This window comes from Xenopus tropicalis, chromosome 1 (assembly GCF_000004195.4).
Source record: "Xenopus tropicalis strain Nigerian chromosome 1, UCB_Xtro_10.0, whole genome shotgun sequence".
NCBI lineage: Eukaryota > Metazoa > Chordata > Amphibia > Anura > Pipidae > Xenopus > Xenopus tropicalis.
In genome coordinates this window covers 9904457-9927420 of record NC_030677.2, presented here as the reverse complement: position 1 = coordinate 9927420, position 22964 = coordinate 9904457, and the positions used below count along the sequence as shown (strand labels likewise).

General features: G+C 42.2%; 1 pseudogene; it reads left to right on the top strand.

Annotated features, from left to right (window-relative positions):
• Positions 1-256: 256 nt before the first annotated feature.
• Positions 257-22964, top strand: part of LOC100495164 — a 37019-nt pseudogene continuing 14311 nt past the window's right edge.

Sequence of the window (22964 nt, the reverse complement as noted above, 5' to 3'; positions counted from 1 at the left end):
ATGCCTTTCTATTGCAAAAGCAAGTGTGTAAAGTCATACATATAACTACAATAGTAGGATATAGATACCGGTGGAGCCCATCCAAGCTCATAAATTGTTAAACCTGCAATTCAGTTGAACATTGCCAAGGTTCTTCCAATTAGTGTCACAACACATTTCGCTGTCACAGTTTCACATTGTACTATACATGCATTCCAGTGAAAATGTCAATACCAAAAATCTAATTGGATGAGAACATTCGTAATATAAATTTGCTATGAGGTATGAACATGTAGATGGCCTTATTTTTAAGACAGCAATACTGTATATAACAATAATGTAACAAGTGTACGTCTGAATTAGGCAGCAGTTCCTAGCGAGTTGTGTGTCAAGTTCCTAATTTGTGCGGTAACAACAATCGTGGGAGTCGTTCTACAACAGGGGCCATTGTGACCTCTAACTGCGGCGGCTGTCAGGCCGGGGATCAATCATTCTTCGCTGTAATCAGAACCAGCATCTACAAAGATTAAAAGAAAACCCTCTTTCTCATCTGTGAGATATATTGATTTTTATGATCATAATGTCACAGTGAAATATAACAGGGTAAAGACATGTTTTTGTGTAGCATACCAAATACGAGGAAAAAAAACCCGAAGGCTCAGTCACATTTATCTTTGCAAAGCAGAGCTGTCTGCCAGCGCCAACACTTTCACACTACACTAGCTTGTATATATTTGTACATAGCAAAACTAGCGTCCTGTATAGTGATGAGTGAATCTGTGCCGAAAAATTGGCGAAACAGTGAAAATGTTGCGCGCAACTTTTTTGACACAAGCGACTTTTTTTTTTTTTGACGTGGGCGAAAAATTTTTGATGCTCTGTGAATTTTCCCTCAGTGGATTTTGTTGCACGTTGCATGAAAGAATCCGTCAATGGGGAAACGTGAAAATTTACCATGAATCCATGCCTGGCGAATTGTTTTGCCCATCACTAGTCCTGTGAATTTCCCCGCGGTGGATTTTGTTGCTCGTTTCGTGATACAATCCACCAATGGGGAAATGCAGGGTTATGGGGGATAGCTCTTAGTACTATTTGCCCCAGGGTCTGGTCCGATTGCCATCTTGGAGTCAGGAAGGAATTTTTTCCCCTCTGGGGCCAATTAGAGAGGCTTCAGATGGGTTTTTGCCTTCCTCTGGATCAACTAGCAGTTAGGCAGGTTATATATAGGCATTATGGTTGAACGTGATGGACGTATGTCTTTTTTCAACCTATCTTACTATGTTAAGATGTTTGATTAACAATAAAGTTGGTTGAGGAAGGGGAAACCAGAGCAGGAAGTAAGCGGGAGGCGGCCTTTTTGGCAGTGTGTAGGAAATGGAAACAAGTTTTTGCTGGGAAGGAGAGTCGGGCCAGAGAGAATAAAGCAATAGTCATTGTAAGAGGACAAACCCTTGAAGTAGCCCGGAAGAGCGAGCATGGGACAGGTGGAGCGGAGCGAGGCCATGACAAGGGGGGTGAATAGGGACCCATAGGAAGTTGGTGTATGGGATGCTGGGAGTTGTAGTATCAGAACAGCAAGTGGGAGGAGAAAGAGGCCATATAAATAAATGAAACCGGAAGAAGGCATCCATTACCTCGTGACAGTAGAAGGGAGAAGACAGCGTTCCTGCCCGCCCGCCCTGGAGTACGGGATTTGGGGATAGGTGATAAGTGGGAACTGGTTGATTAGTCGCAGCTTTGGCGTGGTGGGGCTGCCCTAGGGGGAGCCGAAAAGGGGCTAAATAGATTAAGGGACAGGTGCTTTTATGGAGGGGCAGGCCTGGGGGCTAGGCTTTGGGGGGAAAACAGTCATAGTAGGCACAGGAGGTGGGAAAGTTTGGTTGTGGAGGCTCAGTCACAGGCTTGAAAGGGTTCTGCAATTGGCTAAGGTTAATTTAAGGTTAAGTTAAGTTATTATAATGGTAATATTTGTAATGCAGCCTTCAGCGGCTAAATGTTACGTAACCTATGTTTATGTGTAAAGTGTATTGAAGGAAACATTGACTACAATTTTGTTGTGTTTATCAATAAAATAAGCTGCGGCCTTTCCACCCAGAAAATGCAAGTTTGTCTTTTATTGTAAGGGGTGAGACCGGGGGGTGGGTTAAGAGAAAAGGGGACCGTGATTACAACCTCCCCATGTCATGTAAACATTAAAAGGTAAATAAAGAAAAAAAGATTTGGTTTAACATCTGCGTCTTCTAAGTGTTTAAGTGAACTTGCCTACAATATATATATAAACACAGACTCGGGCCCTGGCTACGCACTTAGAACATTTACCGTATATACTCGAGTATAAGCCGATCCGCATATAAGCCGAGGTACCTTATTTTACCTAAGAAAACTGGAAAAACGTATTGACTCGAGTATAAGCCTAGGGTGGGAAATGCAGCCGCTACTGCTAAGTTTCAATAATCAAAATAAAAACCAGAAAATTACATAAATTGAGGCATCAGTGGGGTATATGTTTTCCAATATTTATTTAAAAGAAAAACAGTAAACTAGCTCTGTAAGTGGAGAAGAGGGTCAACAAAAACAATATGAGTACTACCCCACACTCATTGCACATTGGCAAACTGGCAGCAGACCCAGTCCCGGAGGGATGTAAGGGGGAATAAGTATTGCTAGTGGGAGCCTAGGCCAGGGCACTGCAGGGTCTGGTTGCGGGGGGCCTAATTTACACACAAAGGACAGAGGGTGCTAGTCTAGAGGGACCCATGGCACCCGACTCGAGTATAAGCCGAGGGGGACTTTTTTTCAGCACATTTTGGGTGCTGAAAAACTAGGCTTATACTCGAGTATATACAGTAATTAGCAAACAAGCATTTTGCTGCAAAACAGTCATATTTAAAGCCTAAGCAGGAATTTTTAAGCAAACACTTATCTTACTGTAACAGTAAAATTCAGTATAATAATACGGGCTCCCTGGGGGCAAATAAAGGGAAAGTTGCGCCGTATGATGATGGATCATTCCGCTTACATCACACATTACGCCTCTATCTGTTTTCCCTTTGCACAAACGCCGGCTGTTAATCAGCAGGGAAATTAGCATGCCGCCGCAGTAAAATATTTCTTTTTCTTTTTTTGCTTAAGGCCCAATCAAATACAATCAATTGATTAATCATTTCATTCACTTCTGTTCTCTAAAATTAGGAACATGTAAATGAATATTTATGAGAATTTATAATTGCAGACGCCGGCTTGCATAAATTATCAGGTTTTTTTTTTCTTATCGCATGTATTTCTTGCCGCGTTCGCCTCTTTACGGGAAGGCTAACGCCTGGCGTTTGGAATTCATTGGGAGAATCGGCAAAAATAGGGAAATAATAAATAAACAAACAAACTTGGGCGCGACGTGAATGTATTTGCAAACGGAGCGCAGAGATTTCTGTAAGCTTGCAATTAGCTGCCATTTAATATGCCGCGAGTAGGTTAAACGCAGATGTATAATGTGGCTCATTTACTGGGGCTCGCTAAAGTGCGCCGTTCCTTGGATTTCCCAGAATTTCGCACTTTGGCTCCCAAGATGTCTGTATTTTGAACATTGAGCCTATACTTCTTCTGCATATTTTATTAACCACACGTTGACCCCCTTGATTCTTCTGTAGGGACCCATAGGGTTAAGCTCCCTATGGCTTTACCCCTACCTCTTCTTATCTGTACTGTTATTGGGCAGAGCCCTTATACTCAGGTTTCAGTTATGTGACTGTATCCCTTATAGGTTTATACAGGTTGGCCCCTCCCCTTAAAGACTGATATAGTGTCTGGCACGGAGGAGTGGCTTCCTCTTTGGCTGCAGGCTGTGTCCCAAGCAGAGCTCCCTCTGAGCCTGGGAGCAGACTGTAGGCCCCAGAAGCTATTGTGCCCTAGAGGACATCATAACCCTAGTGAAAGTCGGGGACAGGGCCCCGTGAATGAGGACAAGTAAGCACAGCAGATTCATGTAATAGCACTCTCTAGAAGAAGTGAGCATAGTCTGTTTTATTTAGAAAGGGCAGCCATTAGCCCCATCAAAGGAGATGCTAAGGGTTTAGCCTACCCCAGGCTCTGTATTCCTTGCTGTAGGGACCACAGTTAAGACAAAGGATTCAGGCAGTACTTACCCCTGAACCCCAGTTGGCTGTAGGGATCCGTTCCAGTAAAGGGCATCCATCTTGGGACTCCCAGCTACTACCTCTGCATATCTCCATTGTGGGCTATACTGTCTCTAAAGGTCACAACTGCTACTTATCACTGTGACATTCTATATCAACTGCTTGTGAGTATATGACAACCCTGCATAACATTTGTGTCTTGGACAATAAATCTGTATTATAGTTCACCATAAGAATCCTCTGGCATCCATTTATACTATCTGCACCCACACAACCTCAGCTAGTTGTAGTTCAACTACACCCTCAGCTCCATAGCAAATCTCCCACTTAGCGGAGGCCCATGCCTAAGTATTAAGGGTCGCATGTAACACATACTCTACACTACGCTACTAGCCTGGATTTGCCTTATCTAAGTCAAAATAGTGTTATACTTCCTATCTGTATCTTCCTATCTGTATGTTTTTCCATTGGCAGTTCGTTCCACGTCATTTAATTTTCCAACATGCAATAATTTTGTCGTTTCGCAACATCACTAGTAAAGATTAGTGATGAACAAATTTTTTCACCAGGCGAATTTCCACATTTCACCATTGGCGAATACTTTTGTGAAACTTTTGCAGAAATTTGCAGTGGAAAAATATATTGCGCGTCAAAAGTCGTGTCAAAATAGGTGTGGTCGTGCCAAACTGGGCACAGTCGCAGTAAAATGGGCACACAACACCCGCATTTCATACATTTTTCTGTATTTTTGCTAATTTTTTTATCAAAGCAAAATGAGACTAGTGATGAGCGAATCTGTTCCGTTTCGCTTCGCCGAAAAATTTGCAAATCTTTAAAAAGATCCGCGAAACGGCGAAAATGTTGTGCGACAAAAAAAATTTGTCGCCCGCGGCTATTATTTTGCCGCCCGCGGCTATTATTTTGTCGCGCAGCTATTGTTTCGTCGCACGCGGCTATTATTTCCTCGCCCGCGGCTATTATTTCGTCGCGCGGCTATTATTTTGTCGCGCGGCTATTATTTTGTCTCGCGGCTATTCTTTTGACGTCCGCGACAATTCTTTTTTGACGCCGGCGACAATTTTTGGACGTGCGGCGAATTTTTCCGCAGCGAATTTTTTCATCCGTTTCGCGAAACAATCCGCCAATGGCGAAACGCGGAAATTCGCCGCGAATCGATGCCTGGCGAAACATTTTGCCCATCACTAAACGAGACAGATTTGCTCATCACTAGTAAAGACCTTCCAAAATCAATATATTGGTTTTGATCTCCCAACCTGTTAAGATTGATATTTCTTGGTATAGAAATTCCAATGGATTTAAAAAAAAAAAATGATCTTAAACAAAATAGTATAATTATTTTTGAACTTGCATAGACTTGTATAGTGTTTATAGATTGTGCCGTACACTATATTTGATAGAAATGGAGGATAAAATAAGCAGGATTTGCAAAAGGAGAAACTAGAAATGTTCAGTTTGTATCGTGACAGCGGAACACGCAGATATTGTTGATGTTGTACATAGGAACTTGGCTTGTGAAGGGCCTCTATATGTGATATAAAGGAGACTCCAGGATCAGAGATGGCTTGAAGGTAATTAACCTTGTCGGGTCCAGCTGAGGCTCGGTATGAGGAGCAGGATAGAGTCAGATTAGAGTTCATTCTTATCGTGTTCCTACTTAATGTTCAGGCACTAAGGAAATATCAAAAGGAATTTGTTGACGTGAGGATATGAAAAGACATTTGGATATTATAGAGCTGAATCCATAATTCTGCTATTGCCCAAAAACGGAAAACTGTGGCTCGTTTGCAAGAGATGTGTCGCACAATATAATGGCCTCTGGGTGTAAATACCGAGCAAAATTAGGAAAATAATAAAGAAGTTTTACAATCGCTCTTTATTGATTTCTATAAAGGGGGCAAAGAAAAGAAGGCTGGAAAAGAGAGGGGACAACAAACATCTTTAACTGAAGGTAAGTAAAGAAACATTTCACGTATTTTACACTTAGTGCATATATTTGATGTAGGAAAGAATAGAACAGAATAATAAGGGGTTAATACATTGGTTAACAGTTTATTCTCCAATAGATCTTTTCAGCAGACGGGCATCAATTAGAAATAGAAGAGAGGAGGTTCCATCTTAAGATGAGAAGGTTTTTTCTTCGAGTGGTTGTGTTGGCAGATACATCAGAAAGGGCTTTTTAGTAAGTGAGACAATACAGAGTTACTGAATTTATGGCTAAATTGCCTTTTTGACAAATTAGAATATTTGTTTGTCTCTCTGAGGAATTCAGACACAACTTTATATCTATATTTTTGCCATTTTCTTAATTATTTGGAAATGATTGTGGTTTCTCTTGGACCTAAGGCTGACCGTGATGCCTGTAACTAAATACACATTTGGTCAGTGAGAGCAGCATTTAAATGGGATCTAAACCCTCCAAAAACTGTCCCATTGAGCCCACAAATAAGTTGACCAAATCTTAATTGCAACAGTTTCCCAATGAGAATTCTGCAGACCAAAAATGTTATTACAGATTGTGGTGGTTTGCTGAAGCTTGCTTGTCCAAGATTTCTTTTAGGCAGAAGAAAATATGTTATAGAGTTCATGAAAGCATGGCATCACATACAGCAGTGCAGTCTTCTCACAGGTCTTTCCTTGTAGAGATCCAAAACCAGCCTGACTCTTGCAGACTAGGATCCAGGGTCGGACTGGGCCGCCGGGACACCGGGAAAAATCCCAGTGGGCCCCGGCGGCACAGCCCCAATCCTTGCCGGTGCTCCCTCTGCCCGACCGTTCCTCCCCATGCTCGGGGTTAGGGGACGCAGCCGGCGGGGGCACCTGCAGGGCCCCTGGGACGGGAGCAAATTTAGAGAAACTTGCCATGAAAATTTGCTGCAGAAAAATGTGTCTTGAGTCTAAAAAAGTTGCAATCAGGGCAAAATGGGTGTGGTCATGGAAAAAAGGACACACGCGACAAAAAAATGACGCCGGCGACAAAAAATCATGTGACAAATGCATTTTGCTGATTTTTTTTCCATTTTGCCAATTTTTTGGCAACGTGAAACAGGACAGATTCACTCATCACTAGTGAGGGGCAAGTTAAAGGGTCAATATTAATGGAAACAAATGCCCTGTTGTTGCCATGAAAAAAATAGTTTCATTTCTCAGAATTGTGTAGGACAGACACGGGAAGCAATGGCAAGAAACAAAACCGAAGATTTCTAGTTTTCTAGTTTTTTTATTCAAACGAGTTTTCCTTATCAATAAATAAGCGACCATTCGATGTGCGAGTTTATTTGATTTAGAAAAACAAACTCAAATTCACAAGCTCAACAATTGATAAATAAGCCCATTAGATAGGTCCCCAATGCAGGGCTGTATTTACCATATAGGCACTCCAAGGCCTGTGCCTAGGGGGTGGCCTTTAGATGCCCATATGGTAAATAACTTTTTTTGTAACAAAAAAAACCTTTCCACTGCTACTGGACCCTTTCCTATACAATCCAGTGGGAGAGGTGGGGGGGTAGGGGGTACCTCTCTAGTACCGTGCCGGGAAGTGACCTCAATTAAACAATGACACCACTTCCATCGATGGGGACAGCAGTAGTCAATGCCTAGGGCAGCACCGGACCAAAATACAGCCTTACCCAATGAGACTGTTGCTTCCCAACAGTATGGGGCACATTTACTAACCCACGAACGGGCCGAATTCGTCCGATTGCGTTTTTTTCGTAATGATCGGTATTTTGCTATTTTTTCGGAAAATTTTCGCGACTTTTTCGTTACCAATACGATTTGTGCGAAAAAACGCGAGTTTTTCGTAGCCATTCCGAAAGTTGCGCAAAATCTTGCGATTTTTTCGTAGTGTTAAAACTTGCGCGAAACATCGCGCCTTTTACGTTTTAACACTACGGAAAAGGTGCGACTTTTCGCGCAAGTTTTACCGCTACGAAAAAATCGCAAGATTTTGCGCAACTTTCGGAATGGCTACGAAAAACTCGCGTTTTTTCGCGCAAATCGTATTGGTAACGAAAAAGTCGCGATAATTTCCGAAAAGTCGTAAAGTCACGATTCCGAAAAAATCGCAAAAAATACGAAAAAGTCGCAAAATGTTCGTTTTCCAATCGGAATTTTTCCAATTCGGTCGGAATTCGTGTCTTAGTAAATCAGCCCCTATGTCTTACATACAGAGATTATTTTGTAATTTTGGTTCCATGGTATTATCCGCAAAACGCACGTCACGTGATTTTTGCGATGCCAGCGTCTTTATTGGTAATCTGCATTTTTTTTTTTGTGCCCGCGCTTTTTATTGGCGCAACCACGCTTTTTTGACACAACCGCGCCCAATTTGATGTGACCGCATCCAATTGTGACGCGTGAAGTGTAGTCATCATCACTAATGACTACACTTCACTGCTTTAACCCTTGATTATATATTAAGAAATGTTGATGAACGACAGTGTCTTTAGAAGTTCTTTAAATATGACTCAAAATATGAAGAAACGTCATTAAATCTACAGCAAAAATAGTAAAAATTTCATTTGGAAGAAACCTGGTCAATCTGAGTTCATTATTCCTGAATAATGATCTTTCTTACAAATTTGATAGCTGGTTGGTGAGAATTCTGTTTGGAAATGACCTTGTCACGGTCTGATAAGGAAATGTACATGTCACCGATCCAAGATCATAAGACTTTTTGTCACTTCAATCATTCACATCCAGATCAAATAAAGTCAAACGTGTCTCCAGGTGTTAAGCAGAAGGATCCTTCTTTGCAAAATCCATCACTTAACCGTATTATCCGAAATATGAAAATCCATCACTAAATCTAAAGTGACAATAGCAACGACATAATAGGAAGAAGCCTGGTCAATCCGGGGCCATATTGAACATGATTAGTTGTCTCCTTACAAGTTGTAGAAGAGTTTGTTGAGAATCCTGTTTGGCAGAGACTTTGTCTTGGTCTTGTAAGATGTCTCGTAGGTAAGATCATAAGATTGACTATTTTATTGGTTCAGTCATTCATTACGGATCAAATACAATCATACATGCCCCTAGGGGTTAAGCAGAGCATTTAATGATCTGATGGGAAGTCAGTAGAATGAAGGAAATGTGCTTTATAAGGAATATCCCTCCGTGTAGCATTGGCACCAATGAATATATATCTATTATAGCTGAGACAGCAACTTATTATTTCATACTGCGGTGTAAGGGGTCATTATAGAAGTCATTTCTGCAGATACATAGAGAACAAATATCATACAATAAACATCTCATAAACACAGTCTAACATAACACAAATGTTTGTATAAAAAACAACCAACTCTTAAAGAACCATACACCGTAATAACCCAAAAACTGCGCAGCGCAACTGGCGCCGCCAGCTGCCATTCTAGCCCGGAACCACCTACCCCTGAGGTTCCAGGCGTGCCAGCCCCAATTAACTGTTAAACTCCCCTCCTAACCTAACCATTGTTTTCCCCCAACTCAATCACCCTGCCAACTGCACTTCAGTGCCTCCACCTGTTTGGGGAGGGAGGGAGGGTGGGCGTTTTACTGTGCTGCCTAAAATGGATTGAGAAGCGGGAATGGTTTCCTACCATTTATACCCTTGCTGACGCTTCTCCCTGCACCTTTAAATCCACCAATCCCCACTAACTGGGAGTGGCTACATCAGCCCTACGGCTCTGTCATGCCCCTGCTTCCCTACGCTTTTTGCTACGGGTCATTGGGCTACTTTTCCACAAATGGAAAACCATGAAGCAAAGAAAGATCTTCCACTTGTAAAAGAGACATCTGCCATTGACTTCTACATGATTCCGACAGGTTTTAGCTAATGAATTTTTGTCGCATAATAAATTGCAAAAAATTGCAATTTTTTTTTTTTTCAGCAACAGATTCGGGTTTTTGACAACAAAAAAGCCTGACCTGAAAAATTAACTTAAAGGAATGTTTCTGCTAAATTGTACATAGTACAGATGAACACTAGTGATGGGCGAAATGTTTCGGCAGGCATGGATTCGCAGCGAATTTCCGTGTTTCGCGAAATGGATGAAAAAATTTGCCGCGGAAAAATTTGCCGTGCGTCCAAAAATTGTCGCGGGCAACGAAATAATAGCCGCAGGCGATGAAATAATAGGCGCGCAACAAAACAATAGCCGCGGGCGACGAAATAATAGCCGTGCGACTAAATAATAGTCGTGGGCGACTAAATAATAGCCGTGCGACGAAAAAATAATAGCCGGGGGGCGACAAAATTATAGCCGTGCAACGAAATAATAGCCGCGGGCGACAAAATAAAAGCCGTGCGACGAAATAATAGCCGCGGGCGACGAAATAATAGCCGTGTGACTAAATAATAGCCGTGCGACGAAATAATAGCCGTGTGACTAAATAATAGCCGTGCGACGAAATAATAGCCACGGACAAAAAAATTTTTGACGCGCGACATTTTCGCCATTTCACAAATTTTTCGCCATTTTGCGAATGTTTTGAAAGATTCGTTAATCTTTCGGCGAAGTGAAACGGGACTGATTTGATCATCACTAATGAACACATTTTTTTGGCTGATACAAATTCACAATTTTTTTGAGCGAATCTCTAGAATTTCTCCATGTGTTTTGTTCCACTGTAAAAAAAAAAAATCTCTGTACAGTCAATGAACAAGCTGAGGGGTAATTCTTGTTATTAGTGATGAGCGAATCTGTCGCATTTCGCTTCGCTGAAAAATTGGCAAAACTTTGGAAAAAAATAGTGAAATGGCAAAAAATTTGCGTAACGCGGAAAATGACGTGTGTCTTAGAAAATTGTTTCACGCAACAATACGTTTGATGCGCGACAATTCTTTTGATGAGAGAGACAATTCTTTTGACGCAGGCGACAATTTTTGGGTGTGCAGCTAATTTTTCCATGGCAAATTTTGTCGCCCGTTTTGTGAAAAAATCCACCAAAGGAGAAACGTGGAAATTCACAATGAATCCATGCCCGACGAAGAAATTCGCTCAACACTATTGGGCATATTTATCTCTATCAAACTATTTGGATGGCCATTTGTTATCTATCTATGTATCTATCCTTCTGTGCCTTTATTGTTATTTGTCTATCTACCCGAGTCATTTGGAGGTGAAAATATAGCAAAGTTTGGTAATGCACATAATAATTTTGACTTTATGGCCAATAAAATTATTTGTACACAGCACGATATCGTCACAACAAACAATAACGCAAATTAATGTTCTCCTTCATCAGAAGCAACATGAATTGTGAGGTCGTTGACAGTAAAACCTTCACTGAAACCAGCAAAACAAGGGTAAAATAACTTACCTTTGGATGAAACAAAGGGAACATAAAATGCACTTTAAGATTATTAAAGATTACATTATTCCTAAAGTACCCATGTAATCTGCTCACTACTCCAGTAAGCTCAAATAATTGGGCATCAGTGATGAGTAGTGATGAGTGGATCTGTCCAGTTTCGATTCGCCGAAAATTTTTTGAATCTTTCAAAAGATTTCCGAAATGGGGAAAATGTTGCATGTCAAAAAATACGCTCGACGAGCGACAATATATTTACATAGTTACATAGTTACATAGGGTTGAAAAAAGACCAGTGTCCATCAAGTTCAACCCATCCAAGTAAACCCAGCACACCTAACCCACACCTACCAATCTATACACTCACATACATAAACTATATATACAACCACTAATACTAACTGTAGGTATTAGTATCACAATAGCCTTGGGTATTCTGATTGATCAAGAACTCATCCAGGCCCCTCTTATAGGCATTAACAGAGTCTGCCATTACCCCATCACTAGGAAGGGCATTCCCCAACCCCCTCACTGCCCTCCCCGTGAGGAACCCCCTACCCAACATCCCCCGGCAGGGCATTCCCCAACCCCCTCACTGCCCTCCCCGTGAGGAACCCCCTACCCAAAACCCCCGGCAGGGCATTCCCCAACCTCACTGCCCTCACCGTGAAAAACCACCTACGCTGCTTCAAATGGAAGCTCCGTTCCTCTAATCTATAGGGGTGACCTCTGGTGCGTTGATTGTTTTTATGGGAAAAAAGAACATCCCCCAACTGCCTATAATCCCCTCTAATGTACTTGTACAGAGTAATCATGTCCCCTCGCAAAAAACAACCCCAACCTCGACAGTCTCACCTCATAGTTTAACCCTTCCATCCCCTTTACCAGTTTAGTTGCAGTCTCTGCACTCTCTCCAGCTCATTAATATCCTTCTTAAGGACTGGAGCCCAAAACTGCCCCCCATACTCAAGGTGAGGCCTTACCAGGGACCTATAAAGGGGCAAAATTATGTTCTCATCCCTTGAGTCAATACCCTTTTTTATACAAGACAGCACTTTATTTGCTTTAGTAGCCACAGAATGACACTGCCTGGAATTAGACAACTTGTTATCAGCAAAAACCCCTAGATCCTTCTCCATTAAGGATCCCCCCAACACACTCCCATTCAGTAGATAGTTTGCGTTTATATTATTTCTACCAAAATGCATAACTTTGCACTTATCAACATTGAACCTCATTTTCCAGTTTGCTGCCCAGTTATCTAATTTTGTCAAATCGCTCTGCAAAGCGGCAGCATCCTGCATGGAACTTATAGTTTTGCACAATTTAGTGTCATCAGCAAAAATAGAAACAGTACTGTCTATGCCCCCCTCCAGGTCATTAATAAACAAGTTAAAAAGCAAAGGACCAAGGACTGACCCCTGCGGTACCCACTAACCACACTGGTCCAATTAGAAAATGTTCCATTTACCCCCACTCTGTGTAATCTATCCTTCAGCCAGTTCTCTATCCAATTACAAATATTATGTTCTAGGCCAATATTCCTTAATTTGATCATTAACCTTCTGTGAGGTACTGTATCAAACGCTTTAGCAAAGTCCAAGTAGATCCCATCCACTGCCATTCCAGCATCAAGGTTCCTGCTCACCTCCTCATAAAAGGCGACTAAATTAGTCTGGCAAGATCTGTTACACATAAAACCATGTGGCACAAACTAATAGTATTGTGAACTGCAATGTATTCAAGTACCCTATCCCTTATTACCCCTTCCAAAAGTTTTCCTACTACTGATGTCAGACTAACAGGCCTATAGTTTTCAGGCTGAGAACGGGATCCCTTTTTAAATAAGGGCACCACATTAGCAATCCGCCAGTCTCTCGGCACCATGCCAGACCTCAATGAATCCTGAAAAATTAAGTGAAGAGGTTTGGCAATCACAGTGCTCAGCTCATTTAATACCCTGGGATGAATCCCAATCCGGCCCTGGACTTTTGTTTACCTTTACATGTTCAAGTCTCTTTTGAATTTCCTCCTGAGTGACCCACGCGTCAGTAGCTAAATTACTAGCACTGGGCATATTACAAGGGAAGCCTTCATTATCTGGCTCCTCAGATGTATAGACAGATGAAAAATAAGAGTTCAAAATTTCAGCTTTTTCCCCGTTCTCATCAACCAACTTACCCCCCCGTGATAATAAGGTTCCCACCCCTTCTTGCTTCATTTTTTTACTATTCACATAATTAAAAAATAATTTAGGATTCTTTTTACTCCTAGCAGCAATATCCCTTTCCATTTCTATTTTAGCTGCCTGATAGCTTTTTTGCTGCTTTATTTGCCCCCCTGTACCTGATGAAAGCCCCAGCTGTCCCAGCTAACTTGAATGCTTTAAAAGCACGTTTTTTCTTACCAACCTCGACACTAACACTTTTATTCAGCCATAAGGGTTTTGCTTTGCGATGCCTCTCCTTGCTTACAAGGGGGATATACTGTTGTGTATACCTGCAAAGCAATGTTTTAAAGATGTTCCATTTCCCTTCTGTGTCTAACCCCATGAAAAGCCTTTCCCAGTTGACACATTGCAGAGATGCCCTTAAACTGGCAAAGTCTGCACGTCTAAAATTGAGCGTTTTAGTTACTCCCTTATAGAGCTGTCTCTGTAGCATTATCTCAAAGGAGACCATGTTGTGATCACTGTTCCCCAAATGCCCCCCCACACAAATGTTAGAGATGAGTTCATTATTATTAGAAATCACCAGGTCCAAAATAGCGTCATTCCTAGTGGGTTCTTGAACTGCCTGAAATAAAAAGTTGTCATTTAGCATATTTACAAACCTACTAGCTTTTTCTGACTTAGCCACCCCATTACTCCAGTCAATGTCCGGATAATTAAAGTCCCCCATAACAACAACTTGACCCAGTTTTGAAGCCTCCTCCATTTGCAACAATAGCTGGGCCTCATCCCCCTCATCTATACGGGGTGGTTTATAGCATACACCAATGATCATTTTCTTTGTGACCTTCAGCCCTACTGAAATTTCTACCCAAAGAGATTCATTTGATAAAGAGACAATTCTTTTTGTCGCGAGACAATTCTGTTTGATGCAAGAGACAATACATTTAACTAGCATGGCAATCCTTTTGACATCAATTTTTGAATGCCCAGTGAATTTTTCCATGGTGAATTTTGTCGAGCATGGTGAATTCTGTCGCACATTTCACGAAAAAAATCCGTCAATGGCGAAACGCGGAAATTCGCAACAAATCCATGCCTGACGAATTTTTTTCGCCCATCACTTGTTATGAGCAAATCTGTCATATTTCGTTGCAGCAAAAAATTTGCAAAACTATCGAAAAATTGGCGAAATAGTAAAAAATTCACGAAATGCAGATGACCTTTTTGTCATGCAACCACATAACAATTCGGCAATGGCAAAATGTGGAAATTAGCTGAGAATCCATGCCTGGGGACGAAATTCGCGCATCACTATTGGGCATGTTTTTCTCTTTATCAAGCTTTTTGGATGGCCATTAGTTATCTATCTATCTAACTATCTATCCTTCTGTGTCTGTATTGTTATTTGTCTATCTACCCGAGACATTTAGTGGTGAAAATATTGAATATATTGGTAATGCACATAATAATTTTGACTTTATGGCCAATAAAATTATTTGTACACAGCACGATATTGTCACAACAAACAATAACGCAAATGTATGTTCTCCTTCATCAGAAGAAACATGCATTGTGAGGTTACTGACAGTAAAACCTTCACTGAAACCAGTGGGGCAAAGCAAGGGTAAAATAACTTACCTTTGATGACAGAGACAATTCTTTTTGTCGCGTGACAATTCTTTTTGATGACAGAGACAATACGTTTGACGAGCATAGCAATCCTTTTGACGTCAATTTTTGAACGCCCAGTGAATTTTTCCATGGTGAATTTTGTCGAGCATGGTGAATTCTGTTGCCCCTTTCACAGAAAAAATCCGTCAATGGCGAAATGCGGAAATTCGCAACGAATTCATGCCTTGCGAATTTTTTTCACCCATCACTTGTTATGAGCAAATCTGTCATATTTTGCTGCAGCATAAAAATGTGCAAAACTACTGAAACATTGGCGAAATAGTAAAAAATTCACGAAATGCAGATTAATTTTTTGTCATGTTACCACATAACAATTCATCAATGGCAAAATGTGAAAATTAGCTGAGAATCCATGCCTGGGGACGAAATTCACTTATCCCTGCTGGGCATGTTATCCTCTTTATCAAACTATTTGGATGGCCATTTCTTTTATCTATCTATCTGCCTGTCTATCTATCTATATATCTATCTATCTATCATCTATCTATCTATCTGTCTGTCTGTCTGTCTGTCTGTCTATATATCTATCTATCTATCATCTATCTATCTATCTATCTATCTATCTATCTATCTATCTATCTATCTATCTATCTGCCTGTCTATCTATCTGCCTGTCTATCTATCTGCCTGTCTATCTATCTGCCTGTCTATCTATCTATCTATCTATCTATCTATCTATCATCAGTCCTGCTGGCTGATACATTATATAACTTTAAGAAGGGGCTGGATGGATTCTTAACAAGTGAGGGAATACAGGGGTAGGGGGGATAGCTCTCAGTACAAGTGAGGGAATACAGGGGTAGGGGAGATAGCTCTCAGTACAAGTGAGGGAATACAGGGGTAGGGGAGATAGCTCTCAGTACAAGTGAGGGAATACAGGGGTAGGGGAGATAGCTCTCAGTACAAGTGAGGGAATACAGGGGTAGGGGAGATAGCTCTCAGTACAAGTGAGGGAATACAGGGGTAGGGGAGATAGCTCTCAGTACAAGTGAGGGAATACAGGGGTAGGGGGATAGCTCTTAGTACAAGTGAGGGAATACAGGGGTAGGGGGGATAGCTCTCAGTACAAGTGAGGGAATACAGGGGTAGGGGAGATAGCTCTCAGTACAAGTGAGGGAATACAGGGGTAGGGGAGATAGCTCTCAGTACAAGTGAGGGAATACAGGGGTAGGGGGATAGCTCTCAGTACAAGTGAGGGAATACAGGGGTAGGGGAGATAGCTCTCAGTACAAGTGAGGGAATACAGGGGTAGGGGGATAGCTCTCAGTACAAGTGAGGGAATACAGGGGTAGGGGAGATAGCTCTCAGTACAAGTGAGGGAATACAGGGGTAGGGGAGATAGCTCTCAGTACAAGTGAGGGAATACAGGGGTATGGGGGATAGCTCTCAGTACAAGTGAGGGAATACAGGGGTAGGGGGGATAGCTCTCAGTACAAGTGAGGGAATACAGGGGTAGGGGAGATAGCTCTCAGTACAAGTGAGGGAATACAGGGGTAGGGGGGATAGCTCTCAGTACAAGTGAGGGAATACAGGGGTATGGGAGATAGCTCTCAGTACAAGTGAGGGAATACAGGGATAGGGGAGATAGCTCTCAGTACAAGTGAGGGAATACAGGGGTAGGGGGGATAGCTCTCAGTACAAGTGAGGGAATACAGGGGTAGGGGGGATAGCTCTCAGTACAAGTGAGGGAATACAGGGGTATGGGAGATAGCTCTCAGTACAAGTGAGGGAATACAGGGGTAGGGGGGATAGCTCTCAGTACAAGTGAGGGAATACAGGGGTAGGGGGGATAGCTCTCAGTACAAGTGAGGGAATACAGGGGTATGGGAGATAGCTCTCAGTACAAGTGAGGGAATACAGGGGTAGGGGGGATAGCTCTCAGTACAAGTGAGGGAATACAGGGGTAGGGGAGATAGCTCTCAGTACAAGTGAGGGAATACAGGGGTAGGGGAGATAGCTCTCAGTACAAGTGAGGGAATACAGGGGTAGGGGAGATAGCTCTCAGTACAAGTGAGGGAATACAGGGGTAGGGGAGATAGCTCTCAGTACAAGTGAGGGAATACAGGGGTATGGGGGATAGCTCTCAGTACAAGTGAGGGAATACAGGGGTAGGGGGGATAGCTCTCAGTACAAGTGAGGGAATACAGGGGTAGGGGAGATAGCTCTCAGTACAAGTGAGGGAATACAGGGGTAGGGGGGATAGCTCTCAGTACAAGTGAGGGAATACAGGGGTAGGGGGGATAGCTCTCAGTACAAGTGAGGGAATACAGGGGTAGGGAGATAGCTCTCAGTACAAGTGAGGGAATACAGGGGTAGGGGGGATAGCTCTCAGTACAAGTGAGGGAATACAGGGGTAGGGGGGGATAGCTCTCAGTACAAGTGAGGGAATACAGGGGTAGGGGAGATAGCTCTCAGTACAAGTGAGGGAATACAGGGGTAGGGGAGATAGCTCTCAGTACAAGTGAGGGAATACAGGGGTAGGGGAGATAGCTCTCAGTACAAGTGAGGGAATACAGGGGTAGGGGAGATAGCTCTCAGTACAAGTGAGGGAATACAGGGGTAGGGGAGATAGCTCTCAGTACAAGTGAGGGAATACAGGGGTAGGGGAGATAGCTCTCAGTACAAGTGAGGGAATACAGGGGTAGGGGAGATAGCTCTCAGTACAAGTGAGGGAATACAGGGGTAGGGGAGATAGCTCTCAGTACAAGTGAGGGAATACAGGGGTAGGGGGGATAGCTCTCAGTACAAGTGAGGGAATACAGGGGTAGGGGAGATAGCTCTCAGTACAAGTGAGGGAATACAGGGGTAGGGGAGATAGCTCTCAGTACAAGTGAGGGAATACAGGGGTAGGGGAGATAGCTCTCAGTACAAGTGAGGGAATACAGGGGTAGGGGGGATAGCTCTCAGTACAAGTGAGGGAATACAGGGGTAGGGGAGATAGCTCTCAGTACAAGTGAGGGAATACAGGGGTAGGGGAGATAGCTCTCAGTACAAGTGAGGGAATACAGGGGTAGGGAGATAGCTCTCAGTACAAGTGAGGGAATACAGGGGTAGGGGGGATAGCTCTCAGTACAAGTGAGGGAATACAGGGGTAGGGGAGATAGCTCTCAGTACAAGTGAGGGAATACAGGGGTAGGGGAGATAGCTCTCAGTACAAGTGAGGGAATACAGGGGTAGGGGGGATAGCTCTCAGTACAAGTGAGGGAATACAGGGGTAGGGGAGATAGCTCTCAGTACAAGTGAGGGAATACAGGGGTAGGGGGGATAGCTCTCAGTACAAGTGAGGGAATACAGGGGTATGGGGGATAGCTCTCAGTACAAGTGAGGGAATACAGGGGTAGGGGGGATAGCTCTCAGTACAAGTGAGGGAATACAGGGGTAGGGGGGATAGCTCTTAGTACCAGTTGCCCCAGGGACTGGTCCGATTGCCATCTTGGAATCAGGAAGGAATTTTTTCCCCTCTGCGGCAAATTAGAGAGGCTTCAGATGGGGTTTTTTGCCTTCCTCTGGATCAACTAGTAGTTAGGCAGGTTATATATAGGCATTATGGTTGAACTTGATGGACGTGTGTCTTTTTTCAACCCAACTTACTATGTTACTATGTTACTATCTATCTATCTATCTATCTATCTATCTATCTGTCTGTCTGTCTGTCTATGTATCATCTATCTATCTATCTATCTATCTATCTATCTATCTATCTATCTATCTATCTATCATCTATCTATCTATCTATCATCTATCTATCTATCTATCTATCATCTATCTATCTATCTATCTATCTATCTATCTATTTATCCTTCTGTGTCTGTATTGTTATTTGTCTATCAACCTCAGACATTTGGAGGTGAAAATATTGAATATATTGGTAATGCACATAATAATTTTGACTTTATGGCCAATAAAATTATTTGTACACAGCATGATATCATCACAACAAACAATAACGCAAATGAATGTTCTCCTTCATCAGAAGAAACATCGGGAGCTTATGTCCCACGAAAATGATTTCCAGACTTCTGTGCTTTTTCGATACCTATTTGTTTCGCCCGTAATGACACAGGAAACAGAAGACAACATCGAATTCATGGAACATTCATCAAGCCAGACGGAAAGATGAAGAGCAGCTTGCTATGTATATCATGGGAGTAAAGGAGGACTGAATTACAATATATGAATTTAAATCAGTAACCTTTCTAGAACATGAATTTCTAAGATGAAAGTACAAGATCGTAATGTCTTGGGAAGTTCCCAAGGATCTTAAAATAACTCACTAAGTCAGCAAAACTTCATAATAATCCGAGGAGCGTCGTCGTAAAATATCTCACCGCAAAACTTTTTTATTTTTTTTTCCAAGAAAATCATTTTCGGATTTCGGGCTTTTAATACAGAAAGAAAGAGCGAGTGTCTGTCGCACAAATTCAGGGCGAAAACGGCTCTTTCTTGCTTTGTGTACAACAGTAAATTTACAGGGGAGCGCTAACCCGCTGCGAGTGACGGCAATCACTAGGTTTGAAAATACCTTCCGCAGTTATAAGTCATTTTTACAGCCGCTACACAGACAGGCAAAGTGGAAGGTCACACATCAAACAGAACTTTACTCAAACATCAGGGTTCCATAAAGCATTCTCTCGCCGATCCACAACGGCTCACAATCGTATTTTAAAACTATAAAACGACCACATCAGTTCGGATGTTTTTAATAAGCCTTTTTAGGTTTGGGCTTAGGTTTAAATAGTGACGTGGCATTTGCTGTACAGGTATGGGACCTGTTATACCCCAATAAGGGGTAATTATATCTTAGTTGGGATCAAGTACAGGTACTGTTTTATTATTACAGAGAAAAGGGAATCATTTAACCATGAAATAAACCCAATAGGGCTGTTCTGCCCCAATAAGGGGTAATTATATCTTAGTTGGGATCAAGTACAGGTACTGTTTTATTATTACAGAGAAAAGGGAATCATTTAACCATTAAATAAACCCAATAGGGCTGTTCTGCCCCAATAAGGGGTAATTATATCTTAGTTGGGATCAAGTACAGGTACTGTTTTATTATTACAGAGAAAAGGGAATCATTTAACCATTAAATAAACCAAATAGGGCTGTTCTGCCCCAATAAGGGGTAATTATATCTTAGTTGGGATCAAGTACAGGTACTGTTTTATTATTACAGAGAAAAGGGAATCATTTAACCATGAAATAAACCCAATAGGGCTGTTCTGCCCCAATAAGGGGTAATTATATCTTAGTTGGGATCAAGTACAGGTACTGTTTTATTATTACAGAGAAAAGGGAATCATTTAACCATTAAATAAACCCAATAGGGCTGTTCTGCCCCAATAAGGGGTAATTATATCTTAGTTGGGATCAAGTACAGGTACTGTTTTATTATTACAGAGAAAGGGGAATCATTTAACCATTAAATAAACCCAATAGGGCTGTTCTGCCCCAATAAGGGGTTTCAAGGTTTCATGTTTAATTTGAAAAGGACTTTTATTATACAGCTTTGAGACAGGTCCCCTTTAAATAAACCCAATTCAATAATTATCAGGACAGGGAACGGGAGGAAATTCAAAAGACACCAGAACATTATAAACCATAAGCTGTCCTTCACCTCACTATCATTATGTTACCCAATACCTAATACACAGCTCTGACTGTACAGTATCTCCGTTCCCTGTGCAAAATAACTCATTTTAAAGGAGACATATCATATAAAAATTAAGAATGTACCAGGGAATTATACTCCTCTAGATATAGTAGGGTTTGTGCCTAAAAAAGTTGTGTTTCTGACTGATTTATTGAGAAATTCCACCAGAACCCCACTAGTCCCGCCCATCTGTTTCACTTCCTGCTGGCTGGATTCTCTGGATGTGCAGGGGGGGCGGTGGCTCTCAGTTCATGGCAAAGTAGGACAGGAACCAATCAGCAGCTAGGCTGACCTGATAGGGAACTGAAGCCTGTCTTTGCCTGTGTCAGCACAAGACTGTGATTGGCTCTGCCTCTCCTGCTGTGCTTCTGGCAGGGACAGTAAGGAAACGCCCACTCTTCATGTGAAACCCAGACAGGGACCTGAGAGGATCTATAGGGAGCTCCAATAAAGGGGCCATTGTTACAGATAGGGTTAATGTTTAGCCCAAAGGGAAACCAGCACCGGATATTATTCATAATTGCCTACAGGGTTAGGGTTTATCCATTTATCCAATATGTCTCCTTTAAAATGTTTGCCTATAGTGATGAGCAAATTTTTTCGCCAGGCATGAATTTGCAGCAAATTTCCACATTTCGCCATTGGCGAATTGTTCCACGAAACTTCCATTAAAAAATTCCCCGCGCAATAATTTGTTTTGCAGAAATTTTTTGTTGCGCGTCAAATTGGGTGCAGTTGCGACACAAAAGGGTGTGGTCGCGTAAAAAAACGGTGGTCACATCAAATTGGGCAATATGGATGTAGCGAACCTCCAAAAAAAAGTTTGCGAACCCGTTCGCGAACTTACGCCAAAAAGTGCGAAAGTTTGCGAACTTTGCGAACCCCATAGACTTCAATGGGAAGGCGAACTTTAAAACCTAGAAAAGCCATTTCTGGCCAGAAAACTGATTTTAAAGTTGTTTAAAGGGTGCCACGACCTGGACAGTGACATGCAGGAGGGGGATCAAGGGCAAAAATTTCTCTGAAAAATACGTTGTTGACACAGCGTTGCGTAAAAACGCAAGCTATTCCTATGTATACGCAAAGGCAGCTGGCAGACCTAGCGGAAATACGCAGCGTTTTTTGCAATTTCGCACTATTAGCACCATGGAAACGGGATTTGCTTACATCACCAGTACTAGGCTGAAAAACCGCCATGTGTGGCTTGTGCGGCGTTTTTAGGCTGAGAAAAAACGCAGCGGAAAAACGCCTAAGGCAAACCCAAATTGCGAACATCACAAAAAGTTCGCGAACTTCCGATGTTCGCGCGAATTAGTTCGCCGGCGAACAGTTCGCTACATCTCAATTGGGCACAATCTAGTCACAAAAAGGTGCGGTTGCGTCAAAAAGCGCGGGCGACAAAAAATACACGCGGGTGACAAAAAAGAGAATTGCACAACAAATGCGTTTCATGAATTTTTCTCCATTTCGCAAATTGTCTTGCCATTTCACTAATTTTATGGCGAAACGAGACAGATTCGCTCATCACTATTTGCCTATAAATAGGCAAAGTTTTCCCTTTATGAAGTCATTGTAGCCAATGAGGAAGCGACAATAGGGGATAGTAGGGAGGGACCTGTCAGGAAGGGAGTAAATCCAACATCTGATTGGGTACTTGGCACAGAGGAGGCACATTCATAGTAACATAGTAACATAGTAACATAGTAAGTTGGGTTGAAAAAAGACATACGTCCATCAAGTTCAACCATAATGCCTATACCTAACCTGCCTAACTACAAGTTGATCCAGAGGAAGGCAAAAAACCCCATCTGAAGCCTCTCTAATTTGCCTCAGAGGGGAAAAAATTCCTTCCTGACTCCAAGATGGCAATCGGACCAGTCCCTGTATCAACTTGTACTAAGAGCTATCTCCCCTACCCCTGTATTCCCTCACTTGCTAAGAATCCATCCAGCCCCTTCTTAAAGCTATATAATGTATCAGCCAGTACGACTGATTCGGGGAGGGAATTCCACAACTTCAC